Consider the following 15,975-nt stretch of genomic DNA (forward strand, 5'->3'; position numbering starts at 1 on the left):
GCGCCTTGTATCACTAAGGAGAAATGTAACCAGGGGTTGGTACCCTGTATTAATGAACGTAATTTAACAAGGGGTTGGTACCCTGCATTACTGAAAGAAATATAATGAGGGGTTAGTACCCTATATTACTGAACGGAATATAACCAGGGGTTGGTACCCTGTATTACCGAAAGAAATATAATTAGGGGTTGGTACCCCGTATTACTGAAAAAGTGTTAAATCCATCTAGGTGAAAAAGGTTATACCTGAGTTGAGCTACGTAAAATAGCCTGAGCGAAGAGTACTTCTACCCGGAAATATGAGTTGGATCTCCCTAGGCGAAAAGGTTCTACCTGGGTTAAGCTACGTAAAACAAACCCGAGTGAAGAGTACTTCTACCCGAAAATATGACCTGGATCCCCCTAGGTAAAAATATTCTACCTGGATTAAGCTATGTAAAACAAGCGTGAGCGAAGAGTACTTCTACTCGGAAATATGAGCTGGATCCCCCTAGACGAAAAGGTACTACATGGGTTAAGCTACATAAAATAACCTGAGCGAAGAGTACTTCTACCTGAAAATATGAGCTGGATCCCAATAGGCGAAAAGGTTCCACCTGGGTTAAGCTACGAAAGTGGTCTATATGAACAGTAGTGATGCATGCTAAAAATAAAAGAAAATGGAAATTTTGCGGAAACTTGCCTTTGGTGACATTTGTCCTTTAAGAATCACCATTCTGCATTGCTTTGTTACTGCTTCAAATAAAGAAAAATTATGAGTTTTAAAAGTGGTGGACGGTTTGTGGCCATGATGTCTTTGGCAGCTTGGTTTTATGCCCATTCGCTTCTCGAAGACTGATTGCATTGGTAGTTGGCTACACTGCTGTTTAACTGTTTTGACTAGAGAGTCGGGATAGATCCGATCCTAAGTGAGTTATGTGCCAATGTATGAGTGAGGGTTTTGTTGATATTTTGTGCATTTCAGTGATGTCTAGAAACTTGCCCCGTGTGTTTGCAAAGAGAAATAGTAGTTTTGTTCAGTTTAGGAAGTGATATAGATATTTTTTTGTTGATTCAATTATATGTCTGTGACCCTCATAATTGTTGTGTATCCTTGTTAACCCTGTTGAGCCCGTGATCCTATTTCTTTGGAAACCACACTGCAAGCCTGATCTACTTTTTTTGAATTAACTATCTGTTTGAACTTTTTACTTCTTTTGAGCACTTAATATATTTATGATCTTGTTAGAAACTAAGTGGATGTATGGTTGAGTTTTTGAGTGGAACTATAGAGAAGGAAAAAGGTGCACTATTTGAAAAAAATTGTCGTGAGAGCCATTTGTAAGGAATTGAAAAAAAGAGAGGACAAAATCAGAATCTAGAAAAAGAAAAAAAATATTAGTGTGTATATATTATAAAGAAAATTATTCCTTGCTAGTGGTAAATCTTAGTTTGTTTATGCTTAAATAAATTGGGAGCTTGGTGCTATTATGAATGAAGGTTGGGGTTTGGTTCAACATAGGTGTGGGGTTTGAATTGTTAATTTATATGTATTAAAATGCTTAGGGAGGTGTATGCATTATATCTAAATGTATCCTACTCATCCCGCAACCTACATTACAATCAAATAAAGTCCTACTTGATCCTTGACTGAATGAGCTCAATTAGTAGAGTATTACACTACGGGCAAGTCTATGGAACGTCTCTTGTGGCATATGTGTCACACCCCCTTTTACCCCGAAAAGATATGTGTTTTATGGATTACAGGTTAAAGAGTTTTTGTAATTAAAGTGACAAACTTGAGTAGGGATTATTTTATTTAAAGAGTCGCCATTTGGAATTGATTTTTTTTTTCTGGTGTTCCAAGTTACCTTTTTTTTGAATCCCTAGTCAAAGGAAGATTTGACTCTATTTTTATCGGTCTACTAAACCAATGTTCAGGTAAGGAATTCTGTTGACCGGGGAGAAGGTGTAAGCCATTTTCCGAGCCCCGTGGTACTAGCACGGTCGCTTTATTGACTTAAACTTGGCCTAAATTAATTTTGGACAAACTGTGTTTTATAAGATTTTCATATTTTATTTATCTGCTTTTATTGCTTGATTATTGAAAAAACTGAAGAATTTTTGAATGATAAGATGTCATAACCACACTACGCAAGCAAATACGTGATCGAGACAAAAGTAATTAATTTTGTCATAATAGTGCTACGCAAGCGAATCCGCAGTCATAGCAAAGATTATTAGATCGTTAATATTATTATTATTTTTTTGGAAGAAAAATTATTACAATTGTGCTTAGAGAAAATTAATTTTTAAAATTAATACAAAATTACTATTATGCTACGCAAGCGAATATGCGGTTAGCCAAGGATTGATTAAATTATAAATTAATTAAAGTTATTAGATACTGTATATGATTATTGAATTTATTTATTGAATATTAAATATCACAATACGCAAGCGAATCTGTGAGCGAAAAGGTTAAAACGCGCCTACTAATTGTCTAGCGTTTAAATTAATTACTAAGGTTATTAAATTATATAGGCAATTAAGCTACATAGTTTAGAAGGAAATATGACAAATTAAAAATTATTTGAAAAGCTGATAATTGAAAATTTGGACCAGCTTTGTTTATTGGGTTTAAAATGGCATTGGGACACTTTCTTTATTATTGGACTGCTGGGCCAATTTTGGTGCATTTACATTGCTGGCCCATTTTGGACAACTTTAACATTGGGCTTGCCCTTAACTTGTTATAGTTGGGCCTACAGAAATTTAGGTTTTGGCCCAAAATACTTTGAAATTGGGGTTTGCATAGACAGCCACCTGTAGGCCAGATTATTGACCGAACCAATTTTACTATAGCCATTTCTACCTAGTTATGATTGTATAAATAACCACTTTATTAAAATGCCACTTTTATCTTAATTAAGATCTAAATTAGAGTGGCAGGCCAAAAATTCAACACTAATCAATTTTTAATATTTTAAACATAAAGCATTCAAAACTAACCTCCATAAACACACACAAAAAATAGTTTCAACGACCCATGAAAAAGAAAGTTAATGTTAACTGACTTCTATCACGTTTCTAGGCTCAATCACAATCATAATATTTATTCTTAGACAAAATTAAACATATTCATGTTCCAACAATCCAAACTAAATTCAAATCTTTATTACTTCTAAAAGTATCTGCAATACAAAGTAAAAACAATGCCTAGATCGCAGAATTTTAAAATTACAGCCGTAGAACGAGCAAGAATAGCAGCAAAAAACAGCAGCAAAAATGGCATTAAGACATCCCAGAAAACCAACAATGATGCTTGAAACTAGTGGCTAAACAAGTTCACAAATTGCCTGAAGAGTCTTTCTATTTTTTCTTAAAGGTTTTGCACTCTAAGAGACACTCACAAAGCTCACAATTTTCACCTACTAAAGATGATTTTACTGGAATGTTTCTCTCAAAATTCTCTCTTTTTTTTCCAGTCAGTAGAGATCTCCATGCTACTCGAAAGATGTATGTTTTTTTATAGGAGAAAAACCATGCATTTCATGATTAAAAAATTGTCTCCTTATTTTTGGACAGATTTTTCAATAAGATATGCTCTAAAATTCAAAAGGCAAGACTTTCGAGTTCAATCTTGTCCAAAAGAGAGTATTCCAAACAAAATCTTCTCTTCACTATTCAAAGAAAGACTTTTGTTTATAAAACTGTCCAAAAGTATATATTTTCTTACCAAACAATTGACTTTTGAGTTTTATACTCAAAAGGTCTCCGAAGTAGTAAATAAGAAACCAAACAAGTGAAGAGAGAGAGAGAGAGAAGAGAGAGAAAGGAGAAAAGAAATATGGGTGGAAATGGGGGCAACTTTCAGATTTTTGAGGCTTTAAATACCTAGGCAAATAGTGAATGAGAGCCATTTGATCAAGATAGAATGGATGGGTAAGATTTGATCTTGCTTCATTTAGTGAAAAGACGTAGTTTTATTATGAAACTACGTCGTTTTGATCCGGGTTTTGGCAAGCCAACAATTGGACTGGGTCAGCCGAATTGGGCTAAAAAATTGGGCCTAATTTGTGCATAACTCAACTGAAAAATGGCATTAATCCAAACCTTTAAACCTCTTAATAAATTAATAAATAATCTAATGCTAAAGTTTATAAATACACACAATAAACTAAAAACAATGTAACGTAGGAGAAATATAAAGAGCAAAAAATATATATTTACAGCTGCCCCTATTTGCTCGAGAACACGAAGAGTTTTCGTGCAAAGCAAAATGAATGCCATAGCAAATTTTGCTTGTGCGTAGCTCCAATGAAAGCATAATTTTTTTTGAAAAACGTGACCAAACCTTGGTTCCGAGGTTGCCTACATATCCTTGGCTATAAAGTAATCAGGTTAGTGTAGTTCTGGCAAGATTTTGGTAGCTAGGACTACCGGACACTGGAGTTAAGACTGTTGTCGTTGCTGTTGTTGCTGTTACTGTCACCTGCTGCTTACATCAAAAGAAAGAGAGAAGATATCTAAATATGTCTGCAAGCTAAGATTTACAAAATTCCTATCTATGTGTCTTCTGAAGTCAAATATTGATTCTTAACCTGCTCGCTTGCGTTGACCTTAGATTGGATCTTGACGCCCTTTGAAGAAACGATTATGGCTCATTATCAATTTCTTGATTTCCCGATCAGCATTTGAGAAAATGAAACTTGAGAAGATGGGCTACTGACACATTATCAAAGCTAACTTCAAGTATCTTATGATCGAATGACTTCTCTCTTCTTATGAGAAATTGAAACTGCAAGCTACCTGCTCGCTTGCATTGACCTTAGATTGGATCTTGACGCCCTTTGAAGAAACGATTATGGCTCATTATCAATTGCTTGATTTTCCAATCAGCATTTGAGAAAATGAAACTTGAGAAGATTGGCTACTGTCACATTATCAAAGCTAACTCCAAGTATCTTGTGATCGAACGACTTCTCTCTTCTTATGAGAAATTGAAACTGCAAGCTTCAATTGTCACTTGTGCTTAAGGCAGGGCCTGCAAACCCATCAAAACGAACAAAACGAACAAAATTTCTCTGCCCCAGTTTGGACTAGGGAAATTTTATGAGTTTTTAGAGAAAGCTATAAACTATCTAACTTATTGAAAGTAAGACAAAGACAACAGTATAACCTAGCTATGTGAGGATTTGCAACCACGGGCTAGTACCATGTGTTACCAAAAGGAAATGTAACTAGGGGTTAGAACCCTGCATCACTAAATGGAATGTAACCAGGGGTTGGTACCCTGTTTTACTGAGGAGGAATCTAACAAGGGGTTTGCGCCCTATATCACTAAGGAGAAATGTAACCAAGGGTTGGTACCCTGTACAACCAAAAGGAATGTAACCAGGGCTTGGCACCCTGTATCACTAAGGAGAAATGTAACCAGGGATTGGTACCCTGTATTACTGAACAGAATGTAACCAGGGGTTGGTACCCTGCATTATTAAAAGAAATATAACCAGGGATTGGTACCCTGTATTACGGAATGGAATGTAACCAAGGGTTGGTACCCTATATAACCGAAAGGAATGTAACAAGTGGATGGTACCCTATGTTACTGAAAAAGTGCTGAATCCATCTAGGTGAATAAGGTTTTACCTGAGTTGAGCTACATAAAATAGCCTGAGCGAAGAGTACTTCTACTCGGAAATATGAGCTGGATCCCCCTAGGCGAAAAGGTTCTACCTGGGTTAAGCTACGTAAAACAAACCCGAGTGAAGAGTACTTCTACCCGGAAATATAAGCTGGATCCCCATAGGCGAAAAGGTTCTACCTCGGTTAGGCTATGTAAAACAAACCTGAGCGAAGAGTACTTCTACTCAAAAATATGAGCTGGATCCCCTTAGACGAAAAGGTTCTACCTGGGTTAAGCTATGTAAAATAACCTGAGCGAAGAGTACTTCTACCCGAAAATATGAGCTGGATCCCCCAAGGCGAAAAGGTTCCACCTTGGTTAAGCTACTATGATGACCCAAAATGTCATCTTTAAATCTTATAACTAATTTTGTGCTCTAAGGCCTCGAAAAATACTATTTATCATTTTCTCGACTTGCGTGCGCAGTCCATAAAATTTATTTGAAAGTTTTTATGTGAAATATGGATTAAAATATGAATTAGAGCTTTAAAACTCAACTGAGTTGACTTCGGTCAACATTTTGAGCAAACGGACTTGGATCAGTATTTTGACAGTTCCAGTAGGTCCGTATCGTGATTTGGGACTTGAGCGTATGCTCAGAATCAAATTCCGAGGTCCCTAGCTCGAGATATGGAATTTTGATAAAAAATTAAAAGTTTAAGTTTAAATAATGACCGGATATCAAATTATGTGCAAACGACCCCGGAATAGAATTTTGATGATTCCAACACATCCGTATGGTGATTTTGGACTTAGGAGCGTGATCGAAATTTTATTTGAAAGTCCGTAGTGGAATTAGGCTTGAAATGCCAAAAGTTGAATTTTTGGGAAGTTTGACCGGGGGGTTGACTTTTTGTTATCGAGGTCGGAATCCGATTCTAGAAATTGGAATAGGTCTGTTATGTCATTTATGACTTGTGTGCAAAATTTGAAGTCATTCCGAATTGATTTGATGTGTTTTAACACAAGATATAGAATTTGAAAGTTCAAAGTTAATAGATTTTTATTTGAGGTGAGATTCGCCGTTTTGATGTGGTTTGAAGCCTCGACTAAGTTCGTATTGTATTTTGGGACATGTTGGTATAATTGGTTAAGGTCCCGATGGTCTCGGGTGGATTTTGGAAGACTGACCCATTTCTTAACATACTCTTCGATTCTTCTTTGGGGTAACCCTTACCCCTATTTATACACAACGATCACAAAAGTAGAGCTCCATACAGACAAATCTTGGCACAAACCACATAGTCCAGAATCTCGTCAATAACTTTACTTCATCCGAAGCACCCCAAAATCCGCAACCGTAATGTCCAAGCTGAGTAGACCTTCTGTAATTTAGAGTTGTTTCTATACCGCTACAAAATCTGAGGCCTTAAACATGTGTAAATATTAGGGAGTGTATATATATATATATATATATATATATATATATATATATATATATATATATATATATATATATATATATATATATATATATATATATATATATATATATATATATATATATATATATATATATATATATAAGCCCAAAACTGATATAACACATGACCCCGCAATCCACCCATTGGTAGTGGACTCCCCCCACTCGGTGCGAAGTCATAGGTCACAACGTCCGATGATCCACAATAATAACCTTCACAGCTTGTATAAATCAATTAGACGCCAACGTACGTTGCACCCCCGCATGATTCTCTAGGTGATCTCTCAATACGCCTGCATCTTCAGTCAGAACCACACGTTGAGGCAATGTTTGAGCATCTCTGGCTCCCTCGTAGTCCATCTGCGGCATCACGAACCTTCGACGCACAACTGATACCGAGTATGCAATGTCATACACGAGTGGATATAAAAGAATATAATATATATATGTTTCAAGCTAAATCAATGTCGCACGATAAGGAATCAAAGAAGTGAATATTTCCTAATAGTTCCATAGCCTCTCGGAGATAAGTACAAACGTCTCCGTACCGATCCGCAAGACTCTACTAAACTTGCTTGTGACTCATGACACCTATGAACCTAGTGCTCTGATACCAACTTGTCACGACCCCAAATTCTCTATGTAGGATGTCGTGATGGCACCTAGACTCTAAAACTAGGAAAACCTATCAATGCGGAAAAATAATAAATATCTGAAATAAATAAACTACAATTCAAACAATTTCAACTTCCAAAACCCGGTAGAAATAAGTCACAAGCTTTTAAGAATTTATCCTCAATGTCTCTATATAACAGAGTCTAAAGAAAATAAGGAAGCAACATAACAAGAATAGAAGGGGACTTCGGAGTCTGTGGGCGCTGGCAGATATACCTCGAAGTCTCCTCGTACAGCTAGTTTACTGATGCCTGGTCTGATAAGATGTACCTGGATCTGCACAAAAAGATATGCAGAAGCGTAGTATGAGTACACCACAGCGGTACCCAATAAGTGCCAAGCCTAACCTCGGTAGAGTAGTGACGAGGTCAGGTCAGGCGCTACTGGAGAATAAATAATAACATGCTAAAAATGTTTAAACAATATAATAAGATAAAATGACAATGGAAATGAATCAAGTAGAATGTCACATTTAATTACACCAAATAATGGTAAATAAATACCTCGTGGAAACAAACAGAATTTCTTTTCAACTTTAAGAAAATCACAACAATAATCAAAGACAACTGCGGCCATAAATCAATATCAACAAGGGCACTCCCGAGGTACCGCCTCGTAGTCCCAAATCATAAATAAATTCACAATATCTCATTTCCTTATCTCACCGCGGGAGCCTTCACAATTTATTTTATAGAAAATATTTTTCCCGAAATAGCATCCCGCGTTTAGCCATCCTTATCACACCGCATGACTTCTAGTAGTTTCCCCTACTAGCTACGCGTATCAAGCCACCCTTATCTCACCGCATGCATTTCAATACCCAGACCTTATACCACCGCATGCGTATCAATATTACAATATATCACAATTTGCACCTCAAGTGCTCAAATAATGTAACTTGCCAAAATAATTCAACAACAATATTTTTCAACAATAAAGAGCTCACGGCTCATGCCAAAATAAATCATCAATAATATTTTTCCACAATAAATAGCTCACGGCTCCATCACAATGAGTACGAAAATCTTACAAAAATATTCAGGAATAAATAATTCAAGAAAATAATATTTCAAAATCTTTAATACGTTGCTTCAATATAAAATTTAAGAAAAATATCAAATACTTCATATTAATAATATTTAATTTAAAGAAAATCAACCTTCAAATAATGCACAGAATAAAAGAAACCTAAGTTTCAACTGAACAGGTAAAACAATTAGCAGGAAAAGGTCAAACAAATTTAAAGTATATATCTCAGATCAATAATGAAAAATAATAAGATAAAATAATTTAATAAATGCGCAACAGTGATCTACACAATTTAAAAATATAATCTTTCATATTTAGCCCATGTACACACTCGTCACCTCATGTACACGACTTTCAATACATTTTAATAATCACATCAATACCAATCCTAGGGAAAATTTCTCCCACACAAGGTTAGACAAGTCACTTACCTCGACTTGCTCCAATTTAACCAAGTATTATGCCTTTTCCTCGATTTTCCGACTCCGATCGACTCGTATCTAGTCATAATTAATTTGATACAGTCAACAAAAATTATAGAAATCAATTTCATAAGAAAATACTATATTTTTTAATAAAATCTAAAATTAGCTCAAAAATCGCCCGTGGCCCATGTCTCGGAATCCGGCAAAACTCACAAAATCCGACAACACATTCAATTACGAGTCCACCCATACCAATTTTATCAAATTCCGATAACAACTCGACCTCCAAATCTTAAATTTTTGTTTTTGGAAGATTTTGCAAAAATCTTGATTTTTCTTCCATAAATTCACAGATTCATGATGTAAATGAGTATGGAATCATGAAATATAATCAATATAGGATAAGGAACACTTATCCCAATATTTTCCCGTGAAAATCGCCCAAGAACCGTGCTCCAAAAATCCAAAACGAAATGAAGGAAATGATCACTTTTGGTCCTTAAGTTTTTGCCCATCCGTCACTAAAAGTCCATTTTCCGTCACTAAAATTCCACCAGAACTTGCTTGTACCAGCCTTCATTCAATCGATCATAACTTTATGTACAAATGTCCAAATGATGAATGGTTTAACTTTCTGGAAACTAGAATCAAACGACTACAATTTTTATGTTTTAAAACTTTTTTGATTCCTTATTAATTGTGAGATATAAACTTCTAAATTCGGCTCCACGCATCAGAAATTTCTGGCGAAATTTCTGACGAAACTGCTCTACCATCCTTTATTCAATCCATCATAACTTTCTGTACAAATTTCCAAATAATGAATAGTTTAACTTTCCGGAAACTAGAATCAGAGGTCTACAACTTTGAAGTTTTAAACATTTTCATATTCTTTATAGATTGCGATGTATAAGCTTCCAAAGTTGGCTCCATGCACTAGAAATTTCTGGCGAACAGCTCTGCAACAGAAATTTCTAGAAACCCTCCTTGTCCGAAATCCATTCCTGAGTGTTGAGTCAGCATAACAAAAGAAGAAATTGGCCTTGGGAGAGATAATTCTCCACCGGTGTTCGTGGCAAGCCTATTAAGAGAACAGACTAGCCAATGCAACACCGCTCACTTAGCTCAGTTCTCAGAAATGCTTTTGAAAGAGTTTGTTTCCCGGACTCTCCGTAATGCGTGGCGCATAGGGTTTGAACGTGTAACGACCCGGCCGGTATTTTTGAGAATTAGAGCCCCGATCCCCTAATATATGCTTTCCCCATATTTGTTTATGCTTTTGGGACTTGCTAGAGTGATTGGTTATGGAATTCAGAGAGTTTTGGGACACTTAGTCCCTAGTTGTAAGTTTAAGCCTTGGAGTTTGGACCATAGTCGGAACTGTGTGAAGACGGATCCAGAATGAAATTTGGTCGACTCCGTTAGCTCCGTTGAGTGATTTTGGGGTTAGAAGCGCGTCCGGAATGTGTTTTGGAGGTCTGTAGTAGATTTAGGCTTGAATTGGCGGAAGCTAGTTTTTCGGCGATTTCGACAGAGAGTAGAAATTTTGATGTCGAGCTCGGAATGGAATTCTGAAAGTGGTTATAGGTTCTTAGTGTCATTTTTGGCCTGTGTGTAAAATTTAAGGTCATTCGGACAAGATTTGATGTGGTTCGACGTCATTTGTAGAATTTTGAAAATTTTAAATTCTTAGGCTTGAATCCGTGCTTAATTCATGATTTTGGTGTTGTGCGACGTGGTTTAAAGGCTCGACTAAGTTCGTATGGTGTTTTAGGATTGGTTTTTATATTTGGTTGAGGTCCCGAGGGCCTTGGGTGTGTTTCGAATGCTTAACGGGTGAAAGCTTGGAATTAGAGGAACTTTTGATTTTTTGTTGCTTCTATTGTTTTCGCACCTGCGGTGGGGATTCCGCTGGTGCGGCCTCGCAGAAGCGAGGCTTGGATCATAGGTACGCTTTTAGGCCGGGAAGTCAATGGTCGCAGATGCGATGAGTGAGCCGCAGAAGCGCATCCGCAGGTGCGGACTCAAGTGCGTAGGTGCGAACCCAGCCCGGATAAGTGACCTTCGCACCTGTGATGATTTTTCCGCAGGTGCGTGACCGCAGATGCGGCCCCATGAGCGCAGGTGCGGAAATCACTGGGTTGAAGTGACAGCTTCGAGGGTTCATCCTTTATTTTTTCACCAATTCGATTTAGAGCTCGGTGGGAGACGATTTCTTGAGGGATTTTGAAGGAGAACTATTGGGTAACTAATTCTAACTCTATTTTGATCATAATACATTAATCTATTGTTGTTTTCCTCGTCTAATTAAGGAAATTTAGGGTAGAAGTTTGGAAATGGGGGAAAAGGTTCCCCAATTTATAATCTGAGATTTGAATAGGAATTTGACGTGGGATTTAGATGATTTTTGTTCGAGTGAACTCGTGAGTGAATGGGTGTTCATAATTTATAATTTTTACCCGATTCCGAGACGTGGGACCAGGGAGACCTTTTGGGCGTTTTTCCTAATTTCATGCTTTAGCTTTGAATTAATTAGCTAAATTAGTTACTTGTAGCCATATTTACATTATGCAATTAATTTGAATAGATTTGGGCCATGTAGAGTCGGATAATTTGAATAGATTTGGGCCATATCGAGTTGATTTGAGCGGTTCGAGGTAAGTGGCTTGCCTAACCTTGTGTTGGGGACTTTCCTTTAAGATGTTTGATATTAATTTATGTGTGGGCGCCGTGTACGTGAGGAGATGAGTACGTACACATGCTATTATTGCAAAAATCCCGTTTTCCCTTCTGAATCATAATCTGTTTTTCCTTATTAAATTGCACTAATACATTTAATTGTTAAACTTAGACTAGAGAAGCATGCTTACGTGTTTTAACTGCCTATTTGACATTCTGTGTGCCATGCTTAGTTAAGTCCCTACTTTCCTTATATGTGTTCAATATAGACTGTATAACTCGATGCCATACCTGCCATTTCATCTTGCATTGCATATTTAAATTGGGACTACGGACGTATTCCGGGAGATCCCCAAGCACTGCATATTTACTTTGGGACTACGGAAGTATTTCGGGAGATCCCCCTATACGGCATATTCATTTGGAACTATGGGATGGTATCCCGGGAGATTCCCCACTGTGTTTACCTTGTTCTGAGTCGAGGACTCCCTTAACTATTAAATTTTCGAGAATTTCTTTAACTGTGTTACCGTAAATTTTACTTATATCTTTTTCTGTTTAATTTATTATATTTACTCCGGTAGGGCCTTGACCTGACCTCGTCACTACTCGACCGAGGTTAGGCTTGGCACTTACTGGGTAGCATTGTGGTATACTCATGCCCTTTCCTGCACATGTTTTCGTGTGCAGATCTAGGTGCGAGCTATCCGCCTCGGGATTAGTGCGCGTTGCTGATTTTAGGAGACTTCAAGGAACTACTGCTTGCGTCCGCAGATCTTCGGAGTCCCCTTCTACTCCCTCGCCTAGAGACTTTCTTTATTATCTTCAGAATTTTATATAGAGCTACATAGATTATAACAGCTTGTGACTTAGTGATATTCTGGGTCTTGGGAAAATATTTTGTATATGCCGAGTGGTACTACTCTTGGCTATTCACAATATGTTGTTTATCTTTAATATGTTGTGTTTTCTTTATATTTTTGGTAATATTTGGCTTACCTAGTCGTAAAGACTAGGTGCCATCACGACACCTTACGGAGGGTTAAATTTGGGGTCGTAACAAGTTGGTATCAGAGCACTAGGTTCATAGGAGTCGCGAGTCACAAGCCGATTTATTAGAGTCTCGTGAATTGGTTTGGAGATGTCCGTACTTATCTTTGGGAGGCTATGTAACTGTTAAAAACAATCATATATCTTTGATTTCCTTGTCGTGCAAGTTATTGACACAAAGATATTCTAAGATTCTATTATATTCTTTCTCACAGATGGTGAGGACCCGTAATGGGAGGACCGACGATCAGACACCCGAGCCCCCTGCCAGAGCCGCTAGAGGCTGGGGTCGGGGTAGAGGATGACCACGCGGTGCAGCTCGAGCACCTACGAGAGCTGCGTCCGAGGAGCCCCCAGCAGCTCCAGCTGGAGGGCCCGGAGATACCTATTGCTACTCCAGCCCTCCAGGAGTCTTTAGCTCAGTTCATGAGCATGTTCAGCCCTCTGGCTCAGGCTGAAGTATTTCCGATAGCTCCCACTACATCTCAGGCCGGGGGAGGGGCATAGACTCCCACAGCCCACACTCCTGAGCAGAGGGTCCAGGTTGATCAGGTCCCAGAGTATATTACTATTCCCCCAGTGGCTCCGGTTCAGCATGAAGTTAGGGTAGCTGCTTCTGAGGTAGAGCAGCTCAGACTTGAGAGGTACAAGAAGTACCACCCACCTACTTTCAGCAGACTAGCTTCATATGATGCTCTGGGTTTTCTTGAAGAGTGTCATCGTATTCTCCGCACTATGGGTATTGTGGAGATGAGTGGGGTTTCTTTCACCGCTTTTTAGCTGAAGGGAGCAGCATATTAGTGGTGGCATGCCTATGAGCTGAGTAGTCCGGATGGGGCAGCCTCACTCACTTGGACTCAGTTTTCAGAGATGTTCTTGCGTGAGTATGTTCCTCAGAGCCTCAGGGATGCTTGGCGCACAGAGTTTGAGCAGTTGCGTCAGGGTTCTATGACTATGTCGGAGTATGCAGTCCATTTCAGTGAGTTAGCTTGCCATGCACCGACTTTGGTTGCTACAGTCAGAGAGAGGGTTTGTCGCTTTATTGAGGGACTCCACCCAAGTATTCGGACCAGTATGGCCAGGGAGTTGGAGATGGACATCACTTATCAGCAGATAGTGAGCATTGCCAGGAGAGTGGAGGGCATGTTCGCCCGGGACAGAAAGGAGAGAGAGACCAAGAGGTCTCGAGAGACTGGTCATTATTCAGGAGCTCGTGCACCAACATCATGATATGGTAGGGGTTTTGTGAGTCGCCCTCTTCATTCAGCTCTTCCAGCAGCCAGCGGTGTTCCAGCCCCTCCTAAACCTCAGGAGCCCTATTATGCATCGCCAGTATCCAGTATGCCTCCTACTCGAGGTGCTATTACCGGCCAATCCAGTAGGCCAGGTCCGAGTCAGTCTCAGACGCCGCGTCCTCCAAGAGGTTGTTTTGATTGTGGTGGCACTCGTCACATGGTTAGAGATTGCCCTAGAGCCAGGAGGGGTACACCTTCACATACTTATCAGCCTCCACGTGCTCCACCGGGTGCTCCGGCCAATCTTCCAGCACCAGCTGCCATCCCACCTCCTCAGCCATCTCGAGGTGGAGGTCGGGGAGGTCGAGGTTGCCCTTGAGGGGGAGGCCAGGCCAGGTACTATGCCCATCCAGCCCGTTCAGAGGCCATTGCTTCAGATTCATTTATCACAGGTATCGTCCCTGTCTATCATAGGGATGCATCAGTATTATTTGACCAGGCTCTACGTATTCATATGGGTCTTCTTATTTTGCTCCACATTTGGGGATATCTCAGGATTCTTTGAGTTCCCCTATTTTTGTATCTACTCTTGTGGGAGATTCTCTCGTTGTGGACTGCGTATATCGGTCGTGTTTGATTGCTCTTAGTGGTTTTGAGACCAGAGCTGATTTGTTATTACTTAGTATGGTAGATTTTGATGTTATCATGGGTATGGACTGGTTGTCGCCTCATTATGCTATTCTTGATTTTCACGCTAAGACCGTGACGCTGGCTATGCCAGGCTTGCCGAGATTAGAGTGGAGAGGTACCTTAGAATATGCTCCCCGCAGGGTCATTTCATTTCTTAAGGCTCAGCGAATGGTTGAGAAGGGGTGTGATGCGTATTTGGACTATGTGAGAGATGTCAGTATTGATACCCCTACAGTTGAGTCAGTTCCAGTAGTAAGGGACTTTCCAGATGTGTTTCCAGCTGACCTTCCGGGCATGTCGCCCGACAGAGATATTGATTTTGGCATTGATTTATTGCCGGGCACTCAGCCCATTTCTATTCCTCCCTACCGTATGTCCCCTCCTGAGTTGAAGGAGTTAAAGGAGAAATTGCAGGAGTTGCTTGATAAGGGATTCATCAGGCCCAGTGTATCACCTTGGGGTGCTCCGGTCTTATTTGTGAAGAAGAAAGATGGTTCTATGCGTATGTGTATTGATTATCGGCAGTTGAACAAGGTTACAGTGAAGAACATGTATCCTTTGCCTCGCATCGATGATTTATTTGATCAGTTATAGGGTGCCAGGGTGTTTTCCAAGATTGACTTGCGTTCTGGCTATCATCAGTTGAAGATTCGGAAACCGGACATCCTGAAGACTGCTTGCAGGACTAGATATGGTCACTATGAGTTTCTTGTCATGTCATTTGGGCTGACCAATGCCCAACAACCTTTATGCATTTGATGCACAGTGTATTCCGGCCTTATCTTGATTCCTTCGTCATTGTGTTTATTGACGACATCATGGTATATTCCCGGTCTCGGGAAGATCATGAGCAGCACCTGAGGACCGTGCTTCAGACTTTGAGGGAGAAGAAATTGTATGCAAAATTTTCTAAGTGCGAATTCTGGCTTGATTCAGTGGCATTCTTGGGCCAAATAGTGTCTTGTGATGGGATCAAGGTAGATCCGAAGAAGGTACAGGCAGTGCAGAGTTGGCCCAGACCATCATTAGCTACGGAGATCCGCAGTTTCCTTGGTTTGGCGGGGTATTACCGTCGCTTTGGGGGGGGGGGGGACTTTCATCC

This window comes from Nicotiana tabacum, chromosome 19 (assembly GCF_000715075.1).
Source record: "Nicotiana tabacum cultivar K326 chromosome 19, ASM71507v2, whole genome shotgun sequence".
Classification (NCBI taxonomy): Eukaryota; Viridiplantae; Streptophyta; class Magnoliopsida; order Solanales; family Solanaceae; genus Nicotiana; species Nicotiana tabacum.